The sequence below is a fragment of the Cylas formicarius genome, unplaced genomic scaffold (assembly GCF_029955315.1).
Source record: "Cylas formicarius isolate icCylForm1 unplaced genomic scaffold, icCylForm1.1 PGA_scaffold_5__7_contigs__length_24384050, whole genome shotgun sequence".
Taxonomy (NCBI): Eukaryota; Metazoa; Arthropoda; class Insecta; order Coleoptera; family Brentidae; genus Cylas; species Cylas formicarius.
Window position 1 is genome coordinate 12,622,394 of NW_026844341.1, and position 20,691 is coordinate 12,643,084.

Sequence of the window (20,691 nt, forward strand, 5' to 3'; positions counted from 1 at the left end):
TCTTCCACTGGGTGAAGATCAGAAAGCAAAAATGTAGTTTTTTCAGGAATTCTTATGTTGCACAGGCTCGTATTCTGGTCGCAATAATCGCTTGTATGGCCATTATATTTATAAAAATATGTACGTTGGAATATTTTGACCGTTTAGTGACATGTTGCAGCTTAATTAGATAATTCACAAAAGAATGTCGTAAATCCGAATAATTCGTGTAGAGTAAGCCGCTACCATATAAAAAAAGTGATAAAACATCCTTTCTTCCGTTTTTTTTTGTTCGTTTTCTAAGTGGCTAATTCAAGATTAGGCTCTCTATAATGGGATAATAAGACGGTTAGATTGGAAAAAGGTTGTCAATACGGGGTCTCCTCCCCTTCCATGCACCACCTGTACTCCGGGTCGTCTTAAATGCCCAGCAAGCAAAGATGCCTCCTAAGCCTGCAGTGTTATGTGTAGGCCCCTGTTAATGCTCTACACTCCCCTTCTGGGCAGTCCAAGCAACTCCCTGGTCCGAGGGAGGTCGGGCCCATTTATCATAAGCCTCGCCTGTCTCATTCCCGGAGCAACCCAGGCTTCGAAAGCTTACATAGATCTACAGAGAAATGAAGCAGTCTAAATCAGGGGAAATACGGTTCGTGAACTTTTGACAACAGTAAATGTCGAAAAATGCCACACCGCCGTCATGTTCTCAGGGGTCCTGAAAAGGAAGAATAAGAAAAATAAAAAGAAGAAGAGGAAGCCAAATAAAGCAGAAATAAATTATTGTTTTTAACAATCGCAATTTCCATGTTAGTGATTAAAAAATCGAAATATAGTGCTTTGTGTGAATGGCATGGGGTCAATCAATATGAAAAAAAGGATGTTTGGAGTGACCCGCAGGTGTAACGCAAGTAACAGGTGGCTGGGCTCAAAATGAACCTCGACGCTTAAAAACAAAAGCTAAGAAAGCCCTAACATCTATGCGCAACCCGAACAATTTTATCATTCGATAGATCATACTTCGACGAAGACGCGGCAATGCCGCGCGAACCCCGATCCGTCCCGATCGCCACCGACCCGCCGCCACCACCGGCAGGGATAATGGCGGGATAATAAATAAAAAAATATCCTTCTTTCGGCAAGCGGCGCGAGCGTGTACATGTATATGTGTTGGCCAGATTGACTCCCGGTTGCCAGGCAACAGGAGCCTCGATCGATAGGCGGAAGATTACGAACGGCCGCGAAGCGATCTCCCGGTATAGTACGGACGCAGATGTCGTTCAGTGCATTTCGTGACGACCAAGGCGATGCCCAGCCTTGATGATATTTAATATGGAATAGAATAGGACTTTGTTGACTATGTGCAATTTTACGGCTGCTTTCATAAAAAACTGGTACGACTCTTAAAGCACTTTTTTTCTTCAAAATTTTGAACATATATTTCTAATATTGTCACTGTCAAATAAAAAAACATTGTCACAAATACGTTAAAAAATAAAAGGTAGGCTAAAATGGCTGCACATATTCGCAGAGAGTTAAAAGCAAGATATGAAAGCAAGTAAGAAGATGGTTAGCCCTTTTCAGCGGCCGCTCAACATTTTAATGTAAGCAGAACGACAATTTTTTCCTTTAATAAAAGGTGAAAACAAGAAGAAACGTTGGAAAGGAAAAGGTGATCTCGCAGTCAAACAGTTAGTTCAGTTCAAGAAGATCATACGCTCCTTAGGGCAGTAAAACTACAGAAAGATTAAGGCATCGCATCACAACTGCCGGACTGCCGCAAAAAAGATCGCACGGTTTATTTTCTATCTAGTGCAAGAACAGCAGTTTTGGGATAGAGTGTCCAGATCAGACAAACAGCGTTTCAATCCTCGATTTGTCGACAGAGCTGCAGGCGATGTTGAATGTTACCCGGGGGGATAATGATGAAACGGTTGTATCGACGAGCTATGGCAAGGTATTTAGGAAGTATAGGAAGAATTCCTTTCATGATCATGGCCGAAAACGTCAAGTGTTTCTTCGTGTCCTGTTTATGTTAAAATGTTAGCCCTTGCTGATAAGGATCGCCCATCTAACTTAGTTGTTGTTTTTAAGTTGTTTATTTACAAGTAAAATTTTATTTTTTTAATTAAAAAAAAACAACCAAGGATAAACAATGAAATTGAACAATATACTGAATACGCTCATAAATATGTAATATAAGCATAATATACATTAATTTTTCAAAGAAACCTCCATTGGCTACTGTAATACATTTTATAAAACTTCTGGGTTCCTCCTGAGTCGTTTTCTGCTGAGTCGAAATTGCTGACGTTTCTCCAATCATCCTGTTGACTTCTTCAAAGCTTCACTAAAACTGAAACTGTTTCAGGATGATTGGCGAAATGTTAGCTAGTTCGACTCAACAAAACCCGATGCAGCAGAAATCCAGAAGTTTTATAAAAAATAATATACATTTTTTAAAAGATATCTGATAAAGTAAGAAAAATTGATTTAATAATACACTTTATTGTAAAAGATGGATACACTTTTCTTGTAGTTATGAAGAAGTACAGCTTCCTACGCCTTTGGCTAAAACCGTTAACGAAACACCTAAACTAAGCATTCTATATCCATAATGAAAACCCCTCAACTCTTAAAAATATGCTTATTTATTTTTGTTACTCACAATGTTTGCATAAACCTGCGTGATATGACAGCCTGTTGATGAGTATACTGCTCAAAATATTAAATGGAATTTTCAAGCCCTATCAGTTTTTATGAAACTAGCTATACATTACAACAAGTCAAGAAAAAATCGAGATAGCAAAGAAATATCAAATAAAACAGAGAACAAAGAATACAAAAATTAAAAAATTATCACAATATAATATTCAGATTACTACCTTAAATATGTTTCCATGCTGTAAGAACAATAACTAGAGAAAATATGTTTTAATATATTTTTTAAAGTTTTTTAAATTATATTTTTTATTTTATCAGAAAGACAGTCATAAGTTTTGAAGTCCGGATAGTTTTCTTACATTTGCAAGCTTACAATTATAAAGTAAATCCATTTTTTTGTACGGATTTCTAACAGAGTATAAGACTATAAGTACAGAAAGTACAGAGGCATTATTCTGTCCTAGAGAAAATAGGTTGGCGGTGATCTTTGTAACCCGTTCCTGCAAAATTAAGACACTTCTTGCAGCTGTACTGTCAGCTCATACAGCGACTCCTTATGAGAGCTTAGAGTGAAAGATCCCAAAGCAGTACATTTGCAATATGTCAAAACTAATTAATGGTTGCCTTCTTATCAAACATATAACAGTCGAGAGATCTGAGCACAATGAACTCACATGTGCAGATAGCAAAGGTAATTTATAAAGGTGAGAATTTTGATTATCTTTCATGAATGTTCCTCATGTTATTCGCTCATTGAAAGTCCTTTAACGTATTCATCTTTCACCCAGTGAAGCTTCAAAATCCGAATGAAATTTAACTGTTTCAGAGCTCCACTAAAGAAGTCAACAGGATGATTGGCGAAACATCACCAAGTTCGATGTATCAACAACCCACTCAGAAGGAATACTGAAGATTCCTAAATAGTATTACAGTCGACTGTGGAAGTTTCCTTGAAAAATTAATACTTTACTTTTTTCTATGATCATTACTTCCATCAGATTTGTCCGCTTCATCTTCCCAGTCACAGGGTTTAGACGTACGTTCAAGTTCCGAAATGTTAAAATGCTTGCTTAGGCAACAACTTCAGACTTGTAATTCGTCTAATGAAAAATCAAGAAAGAAAATAAAGTCCAAACTTTCTATATATCTGAGACGCCGAAAGAGTTTATTAACGGTCCTATGAGCACCATTTCTTGAAAAACTTCTTGAAGGATCTTCGTTTTAATTTCTTTTTTTACTGTATACTGAGATTTGCAAATATATTCTTCAAATGCCAGATCCGAATTAATAGCAACACCTACGAGCCAACTATCACCATTTTTCTAAAAGGACCTGTGCACGCAATTGCTGTGCTTCTATTTTGGATCCATTTGGCGCTGCACTACAAATCTTATCAACAAAGACCCGATACGATCCTCGACGAAACTAGAAACAAAAGAGATCCGCACGCGGCTCAGACCGTGCATGACCCTCTTGATTTGTTTTTTTCTTTGACGTCTGTCGGATTGCGGAGTCAGAGCACGGCTTAATTGCTTCTGGCTATACGGGGTGTCTTGTTTGTACCAGGCGGTGAGGGATTTCTTTTTTGAGAACCTCTGAAGTTCAGAATAATTCTCCTAGTGAAAATTTCGAAAATAAAATTGAAGGCATAATACATAGTATAGCTACGTAAGAGAAAGGTAGGGTTTCGTCCTTTTTTGATGGACTGAAACAAAATAGTAAAGAAAATTAAGAAATTAAGCCTTGCGGAGGATTCTCTTATTCACTCGCTACTGGAAAAGTGTTAAATATTGCAGGAATACCTCCTGATTTCGCCCAATAATCAAGATGTTAAGGGGGGTAGGTAAGACATACAACACGTAACTCTCTCAAATAGTGGTAAATTGTCTACACGCATGATAAAACGGGAAAGAAGAGTATAGCACAAAAAAAGTTTGGGCCTTAGATTACCAGCAAAGGAACAAAACAATAAAAGCTAGTTCTTGCTTTTGAATATTCCAAATCGCTTGTTAATTTGTCTAACCGCACTCATTGCTTCCTTAGGCGTTCCTGAAGGCTCAACATTGTGGCCATTATTATTCAACATCTTCTAATATACAAGGTGATTCATAAATATGTGGATTCATAAATATTCGTCAAAAATTCCATTAATCTCCTACATTTTTGAAGCCGTTTCCGACATCTGTGTATTATGCCAACAATTTTATAAATTGATAGTCATTTGTCCTATACTTATCACGAAGTTACTTCAAATCATTTCTACAGGATAAGTCAAAATTAAATATACTAATTTTCTTGGAAAAAAAAAAAAACAAAAGAAACACCCTATATATTATACTTCCATTAATTAACCCTTTTAATGCTTTTTAAATTTTATTAAGCATTCCCTATACCTCCACTTAGTAGTTTGTGTATACATTTTTACGAACAAAATACTGAATATTTTTAAGGCATCGAGAAAATATCACAAAAGACTGAGAACAAAATAAATATTACTTAAATGTGAAAAGTCTACAGAGATGAATTAAGTATAATTCTTTCAGATAATAGCATTGATTACATGCACAACTTTAGAGAAACAATTTAAATCGTATTTTATGCTAGCAATATTGCCAATAATTCCAGAAAAAAACATTTAAAAATTAGAAAAAACAATTGCAAAACAAAAAAGGTCTGTTTTTATAAAGTTTCATTTTATTTATTGCTGGACTCCGATACATGCTCTAAGGCAGTCTTTAAACGATTGGGCAGTATTCGCTAGCATTTCATTACTGAGAGTTTGAAAGGTTTTTAACATATCAACACAGGAAAGAGTCCATCTTTGTTAAATCAGAAGATAAACGTTGCCATCTAACCGGAGCACCTTTTCCCATCCAAAGTTGGGAAAATAATTTAGTGAAATAGATCCTAACTTGATAGAGATGGTGTGCACGAGCTTCATCGTGAAGACCTTTGACTTGAAAACATTATTTTATAGTTCTATAATAGTTTGGGCTTTAAAAAAGCCATAATTTCTGAATTAATGGAATGAAAGGAACCTCTTTTCACAACACTTGAAATTTACCAATTTATTTTTATTTTTATTAGTGCGATATGTTCTCATAATTTTTGTTCGTAAAAATGTATATAACTCAAACACTACTAATTTTAGGTATAGAGAATTTTAAATAAAATAAGAGGGCATTATTATTTTTTCACAAAAATTAATAATTTAACCCACCTTGCATAAACGATTCGAACCATCTTCAACACAAGTAGGTAGTAGGATAAATGATTATACTACTACCGACAATACTCAGTATACACCATAACAACCCTACATTGCGCGACCGAGTATAAAAGGGAGCATCTACTAATATATACCGAATGTTCCATTCGAAAAAAACATAAATCATCCTGCACATTCGATTTTTCTTCTTAATTTTTAATTATTTCTTTTAGTCTCATCTACAATTTTTGTATCTACAGTGATTTTCCAAAATAAATAAAAAATGAGATATATTATTTTGACACACCATTTGGACGCCTGGTATAATGTCATGCAGCGTATAAGAGAAGAATAGGAACGACAATTAGTTGTGAGAGTTAGTCTATTCTGAACGATATAAATAACTATACTACTACCGAAAACACTCGATATCCACCATAACAACCCTACATTGTGTGATCGAGTATAAAAAGGAACATCTAATAATGCAATAATATACCGGGTGCTCCATTAGAAAAAATATAAATTTTGGTTTCTCATATATTTATGAATCATCCTGCATATTCGATTTTTTTTTCTTAATTTTTAATTATTTTTTTAAGCCTCATCTACAATTTTTGTATTTACTTTTTTTTTAAAAACAAATAAAAAATGAGATATATTACTTTCACACACTATTTGCACACCTGGTGTAATCTTATCGAGCGTATAAGAGAAGAGCAGGAACGATAATTAGTTGTGAGAGGTAGTCTATTCTGAAGGATAATATATAAAAAATTGCCTCCTTGAATTCAGTAACTGCAAGCGATAATACCGTATATTCTCATTGTCTTTGTATATTGAAACGAAAATTAAAAGCATTACACTGGTACATCGGACATATTTGGATTTCTCGAGAAGTTCGGCTTAGAAAAAACTACGTAGTAACATTTATCATCATTTAAGTGGTATCGATTCACAGCGCAGCACTCCAAAAAATCTGTTTGAGTGAGGCTACAAATGTATTATATCTAAAGGCGAATTAACGACAGTAAAAATCTTCAAGTCATTAGCATACAGTGAAATTCCAGAAAACAAAACACAAGGAGCAGGAGACCCAAGTGTGAACCCTGCGGAACCCCAGAAGTCATGTCCAAGTAAGCCATTAACAACGGCATAGTACTTTCTTTCTGCCAGGAAATCGCGTGTATGGTCTGTTCATGGATATAAGAAAGTGAGCAATGCATACAATGCACGAAGATTATTATTTATTATTTTCTATTACGGACCACAATTTTACCTGAATTTAAATTCCGAAACTTTAGGTAATAATCTTGTTGCATTGTATGTTAATGACCACCCTTCGATAATCCCATTCAAAAGCAATTGGTCACTTTCTTATATCTATGAACAGACCATACCTATAAATGCAGTACGCAATGTAAGTATTTACTGTCTCCATATTTGAAATCATCTCATTTTTATGAACGCGCAATTTAAGTTTCTGAAAATTAAATTTTTGAAACTTTCCCGTTTTCCAAATGAATTCGAAGAATTCATTCATATTCTTATAGCAGAACATGTCACAGTAGATTAACAAAGCATGCATTCCTCATAAACGACTGATATTTTTGAGATAGTACATGAAAAACCAGAATGATGCCTGATGCCAAAAGAGCGCCCAGAAAAAGCTGGCAAAAGGATTCTCGACACACAGTTCGAAAAAAAAAACATGGTGGATGAGTTCTTTATATAATTTTGCATGCATTAGTGGAGTATTCCAGTCTTATTTTTTAATCGGGCTGCAAGTCGGGCACTAGCATCTGTCTATAAACACTGAAAATTTTGGAAGGCAATTCACATTTCTTATGGGAAAAGTAGACTTTTTCTAACGTATGAACAGAGATAAAAGTGTTAATTTTGTACCCACGGAAACTCTCACGCAACTCAATGATACGGGGAATCTTCCATTTTTTCGGATACATAGGGTTAAAAGGTACAAGATAGTACATATGTAGATGTTAACAAAAGTTATTAAATTTTCGTAGGGTCCGAATCTGCAAGAAAAATTCAAAATTCGAAGATAATTTTAAATGGTAGATTATTAAATTAACTAATCTTTAATCATCCGGAAACTACAAAATAATCTCTACAAAATAAACCGTTATTAACAAAAGCGGAGCGAATGGAGAATGGGCCTTATCCAGAACGACATTCCGATCGTATGTGTTTATCTATTGTGACAGGGCGTGTACAGCAGGCAACGCGTATAAATATTAAAGTGTTTCTGTTCAATCTCACTAATGAGAGAAGTATTTATGATATTCTTTGACCTGGTTCGGATTTTGAAATAAGAAATTACTCACTGGACGAGCACGGATTTGAACTGCAGTGGAAGTACTACCAATACGCACCACATCGATTGTATTATTTTACAACATAGAACATATTAGAGGGGATTTTTTCAATTTCTAGAACTTTCTTTTAATAAGGCACAATATTTAATAATTATTAAATTTAAATTTAAATATTGTAGTATGTTCAACAAATAAAGTGACTCCAACATTATATACAAATGTTTTGCCTTTTGTTTGACCAAAACTAAAAAAAGTGAAATAACTCTTGAATCTTGTGGAAAAATATTCCCTTGTTTTTCTTGGCTGCTTTGGAAATTTGAAAATGTCTTTTCGCATAGACCTATAAATTAAACTTGTTACTTCAAACGGTTGCTGTGAGCGTTTTGAAAATGGTTCATATTTTCAAAAATGTGACAGCAATCAACTTATGAGTAATATTATGCTTACGTATGCTCTAATATGGTCCATGATGGTGAAGTTGAATAGATAAAAAGAAGAAATTCTCCGCAAGAGATTTAATAATAATTTCCGTTTTCAAAAACAATTAATGTGTATTTTTGACGACTGAGACAAATTCGGTTGTTTATATTACAAAACTGAATCTAAGGTGGGATGAACAATCACCGTTTCTTGTATCTTGTGTTACCCTTCTCCTTTTATTTTGTTTTTGCAAAACTCGAAACCATTAATTAAATCTTTTTTTTGTAGTTACCAAAGTGAAATTCACGACAGATGACCAATACGTTACCCAATTAAATAATAAGGAAACTTGGTGTATATTATTTTTTAACATACATCCGAATTATAGTGGAGAAAATTTAGCAGCATATTCGCGAGATAAAAATAAGTAAAAAATGCATTTTGGAGATACAAGGTGTTCAAATATTGCAAACAACATCTTTTTCTTCTTATTTTTTTTTTGTAGATTTTGCTTTTCAACTCACTTAAAACTACATATAGAGTACAGATTAACTTGTTTTTGTTTAACCAGTGGCGTTCGAAAGATCGCTTTAATTTACTTAAATAAAAACAAAGTGGCACGCTAATGATTATTGTTACTAAATTGTTTGACACAATTCATGCAAGAATGGGATCTACAGCCTTTTGGTTAAAACTAAACGTTTTCGAGAAAAAAAAATTAATATTTTTACAAATTATTATAATAGCTATTTATAAAATGATTTTATTAATTTAATAATAATTATTATAATATTTTTCAGAATCTGAAAGACATTTTTTTAAAATAGGAAAAAAAAGATTTTATTCTTAGTATTTCAACACCCTGTATCTGAAAAATTAAATTAAATTAAGAATGGACTTCATAAACTTAAACTAATCAACCGATTTAGTTATCAATTTCATAAAAATATTGCAGTTCATAATTTATAAATTATTGACTTAATTTTAGAAAAAAGATAAGAGATTAAAAACAATATGTACAGGGTGGCCCGTTTATGGGGCATCGTTAATCCCATGAACTAGACGAAATTAAACAAGAAGTTCAATACAAACGTTGTTTGGGTTAATGTGGATTGGATTTGAATTAATTTGACTCGCCGTGGTCACTATAAACTTTTTATTTTCAAATGGAACACTTTTGAAAAATGCAAAACGACTTATAATATGAGGGATCTACGAAGCACCATTTTTGAATATTGGTAAGCATGTTCGATTAGAAGTCTATTTTTCAAATGTAATGTAAATTTAAAGAACATGTAAAACATGCAGCGTCAATTCTGCAATAGCCATTGAATTTTTTTTCCTTCATCATGTCTACCATGGAAGAGAATATTATATAGCTGTTTGAAACTGCATGAACAATTTTCCATTAAGGCAAACTCAATTGTAACGAATAAGTCGGGTAGAATTTTAATAAACAGATAGGGCCAATGTTCTAGTTCTTGAAATAAGGTAGTGATATTTTATGAACGGGCCATGCTGTAAATAATAACAACGAAAACAGAAAACGTGAAATTAAAATCTCAATTTTCAATCTCAATCTCAAATCTTATGAGTGCCTTAAACCACCACTGCTCAGCCTTTTACAAAAATTTTTGTAAATAATCATGTGAGATTTTCAATTTGTTATACAGAGTGTCCAAATGGTTTGTCAAGATAATACTAAAAAAAAACATATTTATTTACCTCTATTAAGTTTAGGTATAGGGAATTCTTAATATAATTGAAAGAGCAATAATAGGAGTAATTAGTGGAAATGTAATGTACAGGGTAAATTTTTTTTATGAATAGAAATATTTAAGTATGAGATAAATGACAGTACCACTTTATAAAATTTATGGCATAATAAAATTACTGCTCTCGGAAACTGCGTCAAAAATAAGGGGCATTAAACACAGTGCATTTTTTATGAAATAATGGCCATAAATTCGAAAACACTCAGTATATACCATAACAACCCTACATAGAGTACTTGAGAATATATTAATGAGTGTTTCATTTAAACATATATGTTTGATTTTCCACATATTTATGAATCACACTGTATATATGAAAATAATTTCAAATTGTTTCTTCTCGTCTCTTCTATAACTTTTGTATTAAACATTTTTCTCTAAAACAAATAATAAACGAGATATATTTTTCGCACGCTAGTTGTATTTTACCTTCAATTATTAGGTATTTTACAGAAGGGAGTAGAAAAAAAGATTCTAGTTTAGCCCTCAAGGTAAACTATATGCCTATTGATGTTAATCACTAAAGTTCAAAATCCTCTACAAAAAGTGCACTACAGGGAAAGGAAGGAAAAAAGACAGAAAAAGGAGTTACTCGTACGTTAAAAAAAAAACATGTAAAAAAAGTCACTCATATAATTTTAACTGAAAAAAACTGTTTATATTGATTTTAAAATGTTTATATAACCTGTTACCTCTAAAATTGAATTTGTCTCATTTCCATGCTTAAATTGATCCACTATCATAAAAATGTCAACTTCCGCGAAGTGAATGCATTACCAAAAAACTTAAACATCAATATTATAATGATAAAATAGAGAAAACTGAAAGCCTAAAATTATCTTAGCATGCTTGAACCATAAAGTAATATGAGTGAAATGAAGAAAAAAACTGCAGAAAAGAATGTTGTAAAGAAGCGCGTTGTCGGCATCCACGCGATTTCGATTCAGTGCGCCAATTTTTCGCCGCATTGGCATCTGACCCGCATTTATTGGCGAAACGCATAAATAAGTAGAAATTCAATTCTGCATGTCTCTCGATTTGCTCGAATTAAGGCACAAAACGGTACCCGGGTACCGCGACGGGTATCCGTTTTTCTTTTTAATTCGCTGGATTCTCGAGCGGTGGTGCCACCACGCGTACACTATAATTTTCTACGTCTATTGTTTACTGAATTAGTAATTTCAATATTGGGTCAATGCTGCATCTGAAACTTATTTTTTTTACGATTACGCGCGGTTATAATGTCAAGGCGATTTGAAAATGGGCGTTACCTCAATCGGAAATAGGGAAAAAATCGAAATAATTTCTTAATTATATATCCCGTGCAAGGGAAAAATGCTCTATAGTTTCTGAGTTTGTGGCAATATAATTAAAATAAATAATAATAAATAATTAAATTTAGAAAATAAAATTTGCAGATCTTTGACGAGTGTCTCTCTGGGTTTATAGTTTAAAGGTTGTCAGTACAGGGAGGTATTTTTATTTTACTAGTGTCGACATTTCAGAAATTGTAAAATAATAATAAAAAAAATAAAGCTCTTTATTGAATTTAATAATAAGAAGGTTTGACATAAGGGTTTGTGGAGTTCGGCATTGCAGGAATGCTGAAGTTTGTTACACTGAACCTATTATCCGACTTAAAGAAATATAAATCAAAATTAATTTAACATCACAAAAGTCATGTGCACTTTAAAGCATTTACTAAATTTGATAACAAAAAAATAGAAAATCAACCACATTTGATAAAACAAGAGATATGAGCCTTCGGATAAATATTACATATTAAGTTGAACACCAACAGCATAGTATACGAAATTTTGAGTAGTTTTTGAATAAAAAACTGGTGTTTTTTATGCTTGAAAACTAAAATTTTGAATTTTGATAATGGATTAATTAAAAAACTTAATTTAGCACTTCAATTGCGGTTGGGATTTAATCCTGTAAGGTTTGATATATAGAGCTTTTATTACAAAAATTGGTAGTTTAGAAGTTAAGGCCAATTTTCAGCAAAAACTCGTGTATTTTATTATTCTTACTTAATTACTTAAAATCAATATAAAACCAACTAGTAATCCAAATAAATAAAACTTATTAATAATTACAAAACTTTTTCTACATAACCTCCAAGTGGTAATTTTTGTAATGGCATTTCTAACCGATGCTGTTGCATTAGGTCTTTCTACTTCTTGCCGAATTCTCATTTCTAAGGCTGGTCACCTGTTTTTAAACACTTAGTTTTTTATGCAGTCTCATAAAAACAGTCCAGGGCTCCTCGATGGCCAATTCCTGGTTCCTACTGACCAATCAAAAATGGAAAACGTTTATTTAACAAATCTAATAGGCACAACGGTATGATATAACCCACTATCTTGTTGAATAACAATCCCTTATTTAATATCATACGGCCTATCAGTTAATGGAAATATACAGTTCTCCTTTCCTTTTCTTATTGTATATATATACATATCGGTTTAGAACGTCCTTCGACGTTGTCCGACACCTAAACTCCAACCCCGTCGATCTTCACAATCTTCAGGAGTCAGATTTCTTTCACTCATACATTTATGCATAGCTTTTTGCCACACTAGTTTTTGCCTGCCTTGTTTTCTTCTACGTTGGTTGCCAGTGGAGTATCCTTATCGGCCATCGGGTATTTGACATTCTTTCCACGTGTCTGTACCAAGTAAGTTGTTTTTTCTTTATATCCTGCGTTATTGTGCCTTCTAATCCCATTTTGTTTTATGGTATCGTTTTTTATTCTTTCTCTGCGTGAAATGCGCATTGATCATCTAATTGCATCCACCTCGACAGCCTCAGCCCTTTTCTTATGTCTCTCGGCAATTCTCCATGTCTCTGATCCATATAGAAGGGTGCTTTTTACCATTGCTTCATAGATATTAAATTTGCGTTTCTTGGATATTTCTTTGCTCCATAGGATACCATTCAGAGCTCCTATTACTTTTTTGGCTTTGACTATTCGTTTTTCTATATCTTATGCATCTGTTCCAGTGTTATAGAATGTGATGCCCAGATATTCATATTCCTGACATTGAAGGATTTCTTGGCCATTGCCTAATTCCAAATTTCCGAGTGAGTGAGTTCGCACACTACTTTGTCTTTGCTATGTTGACTATCAAGCCACATTCTTTATACTCCTCTATTAGTTTTCGAATCATATATTGCATATTATCTTTATCATTGGCTACTATGACTTGGTCGTCTGCAAACTGAAGAGTAAACAAGCATCCACCATCAATTTCTATTCCCATGCCCTGGACCACATGCTTTTTGTAAGTCAACAAATGTTAGGTGCGTTTCCAAGTTCCTGGCACTTCTCTTTTCTATAACTTGTTTTAGGGTAAACACATTATCAGTACTATCACTCTTTCTCTTTATAGTGTTCCTCAATGAGATTACGTAAAATTCTGCCGTACAGTCTGCTCATTGTACTTGTAACTGAAATGCCCCTATAGTTATTGCAGTCCAGTTTATTTCCTTTTTTGTAAATAGAGGAGATAAGAGCCACTTTCCATTCCTTGGGAACGGGATGTCCATTCAAGCACTTATTAATAATAATTGTCAGATTTCTGAAAAGGTTGTGAGTGCCATATTTTAACATTTTGGAGTATATTCCTTCTGGGCCACTAGATTTGCCTGGTTTAAAATTCATAACAGCTTTTCCTATTGTTTCCTTAACTATTTCAACTTCTTCTCCATGTACATTGAAGTGTCTTGGAGATTCAGTTAAATATTCTGATCTAGATTCCTGAAGTAGGTCTTTGTAGTATTTTAACCATTGTTCTGGTTTAATAAGTTGAATGCCTACCCTGTCTTTTCCTGGATTCTTTACAGTAGATATGAATTTCCACACTTATGAGCATTTTCTTCCTCCAATATAGTTGTTAATCTCTTCACATTTCCTATCCCAAGATTCGTTTTTTGCCTTGTTAATCTGCACTCTTAGTTTCCTCTTTATGTATTTATATTCTTCAAGATCTTGTTCATTTTTTGTAGATAGCCGTTTCAGATATTTTTGTTTTTTTCCTTGAACCATTGTCTCTATCTCCTCATTCCACCAATGTTTTTTGTTGGTGCTGTTCTTTTTTATTCCTATTGCCTCTTGTGTAGCTTCTGTTAGACTCGTTATTATGTTCTCGTAGATTTCGTCAAACGTGTGTCCATCAGGACTGAGCAGTTTACTGTCGAGCCGTCTTTGATAAAGAAATACTGTGCTCTCATCCCTAAAACTGTCAAAGTTGTATTTTGGTGTAACAATTGTCTCCGCGGATGTCACGTTATTGTTTTGAACTCTCTGAAGGTTTCTAGTTTTTCGAAAATGAAGGCTTATCTTGGCTTTCACTAAGTAGTGATCTGATCCGCAGGTGCTTCCTCTTAGGACTCTCACATCGTTAATTTGCAAATTTGTTTTCTGTCGACTAATCACGTAGTCAATGATCCGATGGATTAAAGGTTTCGAGTACTCTGTGTCCATGTATAGCGATGGATATTTTTGTTTAAAGAAACCATTCTTAATTTTTAGGTTGTGGGTCTCGCAAAAATGAATTACTCTTTCACCGTTATCATTGATTGTTTCTTCTCCATACGGTCCCACGATTGGACTATTTTGTTGTTTTCCCGTTCTTCCATTGAAGTCACCCATCATCATAATTTCTCTATTTTATCCAGTGTTTGCAATTATTTCATCTAATTTGTCATAAAATTGCTGTTTAATATCGGCTCTTTCATCTTCTGATGGTGAATAGGCTGCGATAATCGTTATGTTATGGCCATGTAGTTTCAAGTTAACTGTTAGAATGTTTTCATCAACAGCTTCCCAATTACTTATTTTATTCCTCCAATCTTTTCTTATTAATATTGATACTTCTCTCGCTGCCCTCTTTTCTTTTGACACTCTGGAAAATATATGGACAAAGTCTCCGACAAAACAGATACGTTTTTCTTTTTTCTTGGTTTCCGTTAAGGCTGCCAAATCAATTTTTCGTTCCTTGATTTCTGCCGCAATAAAATCAGTTTTCTGTCTTATACCCTGAACATTCCATGTGGCAAAATTCATCGTCCATTTTCGTTGCTTAGTGATCCATCCGGTGTTCCGAGGCCTTGTTTAGGCTTTTTGGTATATTTATGTTTTTCCAAGTATTAGAGAACCAGTCTAATGCCTTAACCCCCAACCTGGAGGACCAGGTCAGTTTTTGTTTCACGGTGAGTATTCTATTTCCCCACTACCCTCTGAATCTGCTGGCTTGCAGACCCAGCGAGCTTCCCCTAATTCCAATGGGGACGTACCCGATGGAGGTAACTGACAAATCCTCGCACGGGCTATTCTTATTGTTTGTTGTAATAAATAAATGTCAAATAAAACCTGTGTATTTCTGTCCTGGCAACAATTTTATCTTTTTTTTTTTGGACTCCAGAATGTTGTGAATGTGGTACTAAAATCATCAATTTTATTCGATCCCGAGGACTTAAAATGTAAATCATTGTAAAAATACTGAAAAGATTTTACTAGCTTAGACACGAGATGATAAAAGATAAACCAGTGTCTGCATTGAGTGGCCCACTTGGTCTTTCTGGTCAAACTTACATTCGAAATGAATGATTTATATTTGAAAGTTCATATGCAGTTAGTGATTTCAAAAACATGAAGGATTGTTTTAATTTATTTACTATTCCAACGAAACATAATTGATACTTTGAAAGTAACGTTGCATATTGTCCTTTTTATATGTACCATGAGAAATTGTACCATTACTGAAATTAAAAGGAAAAGGTGTGCTTAAAAAACACGTTCATTGAAATGATTTACCTGAGTCGCCTGATCTGATGCCAACCTTGTTTTCTTTTCTATAAAAAGTATTTGTGTGTCTCTAGATAATATTTTTTTAGAAGACATTATTAAATAAAAAAATAAATTGATCGAAACAAAAAATCGATACAAATCAGGTTATGGTTGTTTGGTCCATCGAATACGTACCGTAACCAAGTTTAAAGTTGCATTACTGTCAGAAAATCATACTGGGACCCATATAAACTAGAGAGTGCAGTATACGACATTTCAGCAACGTTCTTCGAAAGCACAAAATTCCAAAATTCCAAATTAATGACCTAGTTTCGTCAGTCTGACGTTTAACGTTATTAAAAATTACAATTATAATTTGACCTTACATAAAAGTAACCCAAATGATAATCACATACGTGGAAATAGGTCAAGATAAGTTAAAAAAAAATTTCTTGGGTATACGAAGAAGATCGTTTATGTGGATACTAATAGTGAACTGCATTTAAAACGAAAATATCATTCTTGTTGAGGGAGAGTAAATTTATGAAATTGCCAATTTTTCCTAATTTTCCCCCGAAGCTCGGAAACTGAAGGTGCCATTCTAAATCTGACTATGCAATTCCTTAAGTCTCAAAGGAAGGACACGTAGAAAGTGAAAATGAAACTTTCCATTTCCTTTCGTGAAACCGATGCTCATCACCATCACTAAACTCGATCTCTATAACGTTGAACTCGTTAGAGATCGATTCAGCATCGCATTTTATATTTCTTCTGTTTTCTGTAACGGAATTTTGCGAAGCCTAAAAACATTCGAACACTTGGAACTACGGTATTCGTCATTTTGTCCGCACTAATACTAGAAAATGCGCAAAGGAGTGCAAAATATTTAGCCATCGGCGGCCATTTTGTCGGCTATTAGAGGTTTTCTGTTCGGAAAGTTTAAAAACAAGGTAAGGGTCCGAAATTTTAAGCTATCGAGTTGAAAGACGGTAGGAATTTAGACTTCCAACCCCAGATGGAATCTGTAGAAACTGGCTGCGATCGCATGTTCTGAAGTATTCAAAAAAAAAAAAAAGAAAAATTTTTGAAAAAATTTTTCCTATAAAAAATCCTTCCCTAAAGTTGGCGAAAATGTCGTTAGGTTTTTAATTTAGGCAATGCGATGGAAAGATCTACAACGTCTATGCTGTTTATATAACGGGTGATTCAATATTTGTTTATTATCGTATGAGATTTCTAACCTCAAAACATAAACAAAATTAGTCGTGGAGCAATATACGACCGAACAATGTGTAAAAATTGTTCAAGAAAAAATGCATTTCGGGCTCTACGTGAATTTTTCGGCGAGCAAAATCGACCTTTTGAGAGGACAATTTGGAATGTGGTTCAAAAATTTGAGCAAACTGGATCTGTGACTAACCTCAAAGTCCCTCAACGTGCTCGTGCAGGTCGGTCAGATCAAAATATTGCCATTGTTCGCGAGAGTGTAGCCGAAGATCCACACGATTTTTAACAAAAGCCTTGCATCTACACCCATATAAAGTCCAAATAACTCAGGAGTTGAAACCTCGAGATCATTAACAGCGCCGCGTGTTTGCAGAATGGATACGAGAACAAGGGGTTCATTTTTCAACGAAAATCATCTTTAGCCATGAGACACATTTTCACGTTGGTGGCTTTGTAAATAAACACAATGCTCCAATTTGGGGATTAGAAATTCCAAGAGAGATTGTTCAAAAAGCAATGCATCCTCAAAAAGTGACTGTTTGGTGCGCATTTTGGTGCGGAGGAATAATTGGCCCTTTTTTTTTCGAGGATAATGCGGAGAACGCTGTTACGGTTAATTGTGTTCGCTATAGAAACATGATATCTGATTTTTTCTGGGAGCAGTTGGAAGGAATCGACATTGAAGATTTGTGGTTCCAACAGGATGGAGCCAGTTACCACACATCCAGAGAAACGGTGCAATTGCTGCGGGGTAAGTTTCCTGGTCGAATTATCTCACGTAACGGCGATATCAATTGACCGCCGCGATCATGTGATCTTACTCCCCTAGATTTTTTATTGGGGGTATCTAAAAAGCAGCCGGCATAGAACCTGAATTGTGTGAAATTTCAATAAACGAATTACGTCATGCCACATGAGTAGCGGGGTTCATTTGAATGACATCATCTTTCATACCTAATTGTAATACACTAATCTAAAATGGCAAATAAAAATGTATATTTTTATATTCTTCCAAGTTTTTTTTATTATTTTAATGTGGAAACCCTTATTGAATCACCCTTTAGTTCTATGAAATCAACTTCTTAATGGGCAGGCGAACCTTCATTTTTTTTGTCGACATTTAGACGCACAGCATCTAATTGAATACGCCGAAAAGTGGACGAATGTTTACAAAACCGAGACACCCCGGTTGTTAATCTGTAAATCACCCGAAATCGTTGCTTACAGTCCCCCTTTTTCCGCCGTCGCGTTTAAACTCGTTAAAATTCCCAAACCGGGACCCTCTCCCCCCACCCCCCTCACCCGCCACCAAATAGATTTGCCTTTTAGGTGGCGCGTCGAATAAAACGGTTTAAACAAAGTTTCCCGATTTACTTATTCGGGAGAACGGGGTTGAGGGAAACGGGGGGGGGGGGGGAGAGCGCCTTTTCTATTATTTATGCAAAGGCGAGCGGCTCCCGCTACGAGCGCGCGAAAACCTCTTCTTCGTCTTCTTCTTCTTCGTTCGGGCGACGGATTCCCCGTCGCCTCGCAAAAATGAATTATTTATAAGGCTCGTTTCTGCTTAATTAACACTTCAGTTGCACGCGACCGCCATGTTTTGCCCCTTAAAATAGTAGCCGCTAATAAAATAGGCCGGTCGAATCGGGAGAAAAATTTCAATGATAACCGCAACTATCCTCCTAACAGGGGCTCCTCGCATAGGCATATAGGGCCAGAGCCCCGCTTGGGGATCGCCCCGTGTGTGAGGCGGGGAGCTCTCGAAGCCTGGGCGAGAGACCGGGCCGCGGGGGGCTGAAGAGTTGCTCCGGGAATGAGGCAGGCGAGGCTTATGATGGATGGGCCCGCCCTTCCTCGGACCAGGGAGCTGCTTAGACTGACCAGGAGGGAGTGTAGAGCACTAACAGGGGCCTACACAGGACATTGCAGGCTTAGGAGGCATCTCTGCTTGCTAGGCATTGGAGACGACCCGGAGTGTAGGTGGTGCATGGAAGGGGAGGAGACCCCGTATCATCTGCTCACCGAGTGCCCTGCCTTGACATGGGCAAGATTGGGAGTCTTCGGAACGGCCCTGATCGATCCGGACTCAGTGCACGGTATTGGGCTAAAGGATTTGCTGACCTTCTACAGGAGGGGCGGCATTCTGGACGCCCTCTAGAGCGGCGGGGGCACAACGGGCCCATCTGGTGGCCTAAGTGCTTGGACGCCCGCGAGGGCGCCCCCCTTTAATACCAATACCAATACCAATCCTCCTAACAGTAGCGATCGTCTCGCTTTGAGAGACTGTATGTGAGATGTGGTTGAACATGTTTAGCTGTTCGAAAAAAATATCCCTTTTGTTTATAAAGCTTATTTCGAACAAATCAAAACCACAAAACCGCCAAAGTACAGCACGATACCTGAAGGGTATGGTCTGTTCCTAGATATAAGAAAGTTACCAATTGCTTTTGAATGGGATTATCCAAGGGTGGTCATTAACATACAATGCAACAAGATTATTAGCTAAAGTTTCGGAATTTAACTTCAGGTAAAATTGTGGTCAGTAATAGAAAATAATTTTATACCTACCTGTGTTTAATATTCTTTGGTTTGGTATACTACTTAGTTTAAGTTTATTAGTAATCATTTTTATTTCGTGTGTTATACAGCGTGTGTTGAATCGTGTGCGAATTATGCAAAATATGTGCGAGTCAAGTGTATCTCAGGAGATGCTCCTGCCCAAATGTATAAACAATGTTTACTTGACTCTCATTGAACGTGGTGCCAGCAAGCAAGCATCTTTAGAAGAAACGACCACATTGACGAAAATTCCAACATCAACTGTATGGAAAATTGTAAATAATCCCATTTCAGCGAGGAAAAACTGAAGCGATGCTGACATTTTCTCGAGTGTAGATGAAAGTGAAAGCGTGCCTACATTAGATGTCTTAATTAGCAGGCTTGAAAAAGATGAAAAAGGAGTTAAATGTGGCAGAACTACCTTATGGAAGTGTATTCAACACATATGTTTTAGATTTAAAAAAATTGACCAAAGGCAAGTTTTAATGGAATCTTTTAGAATTCGGAAATGGCGACTGGAATATCTAGAAAATATTAGGATTTACAGACAACAACAAAGGCCAATTATTTACTTGGATGGTTCGACACTTATGATATCCCGAAGGGTTGGGTTGACTCAACTGATAAGTGTAAAACAAACGCGCCATCAAAAAGAGGTAAAAGAATAACTATTTTGCATGCTGGCTCTAAAGATGTTTGGCTAACAAATGGACTTTCTCTGTCTGCGAAAAA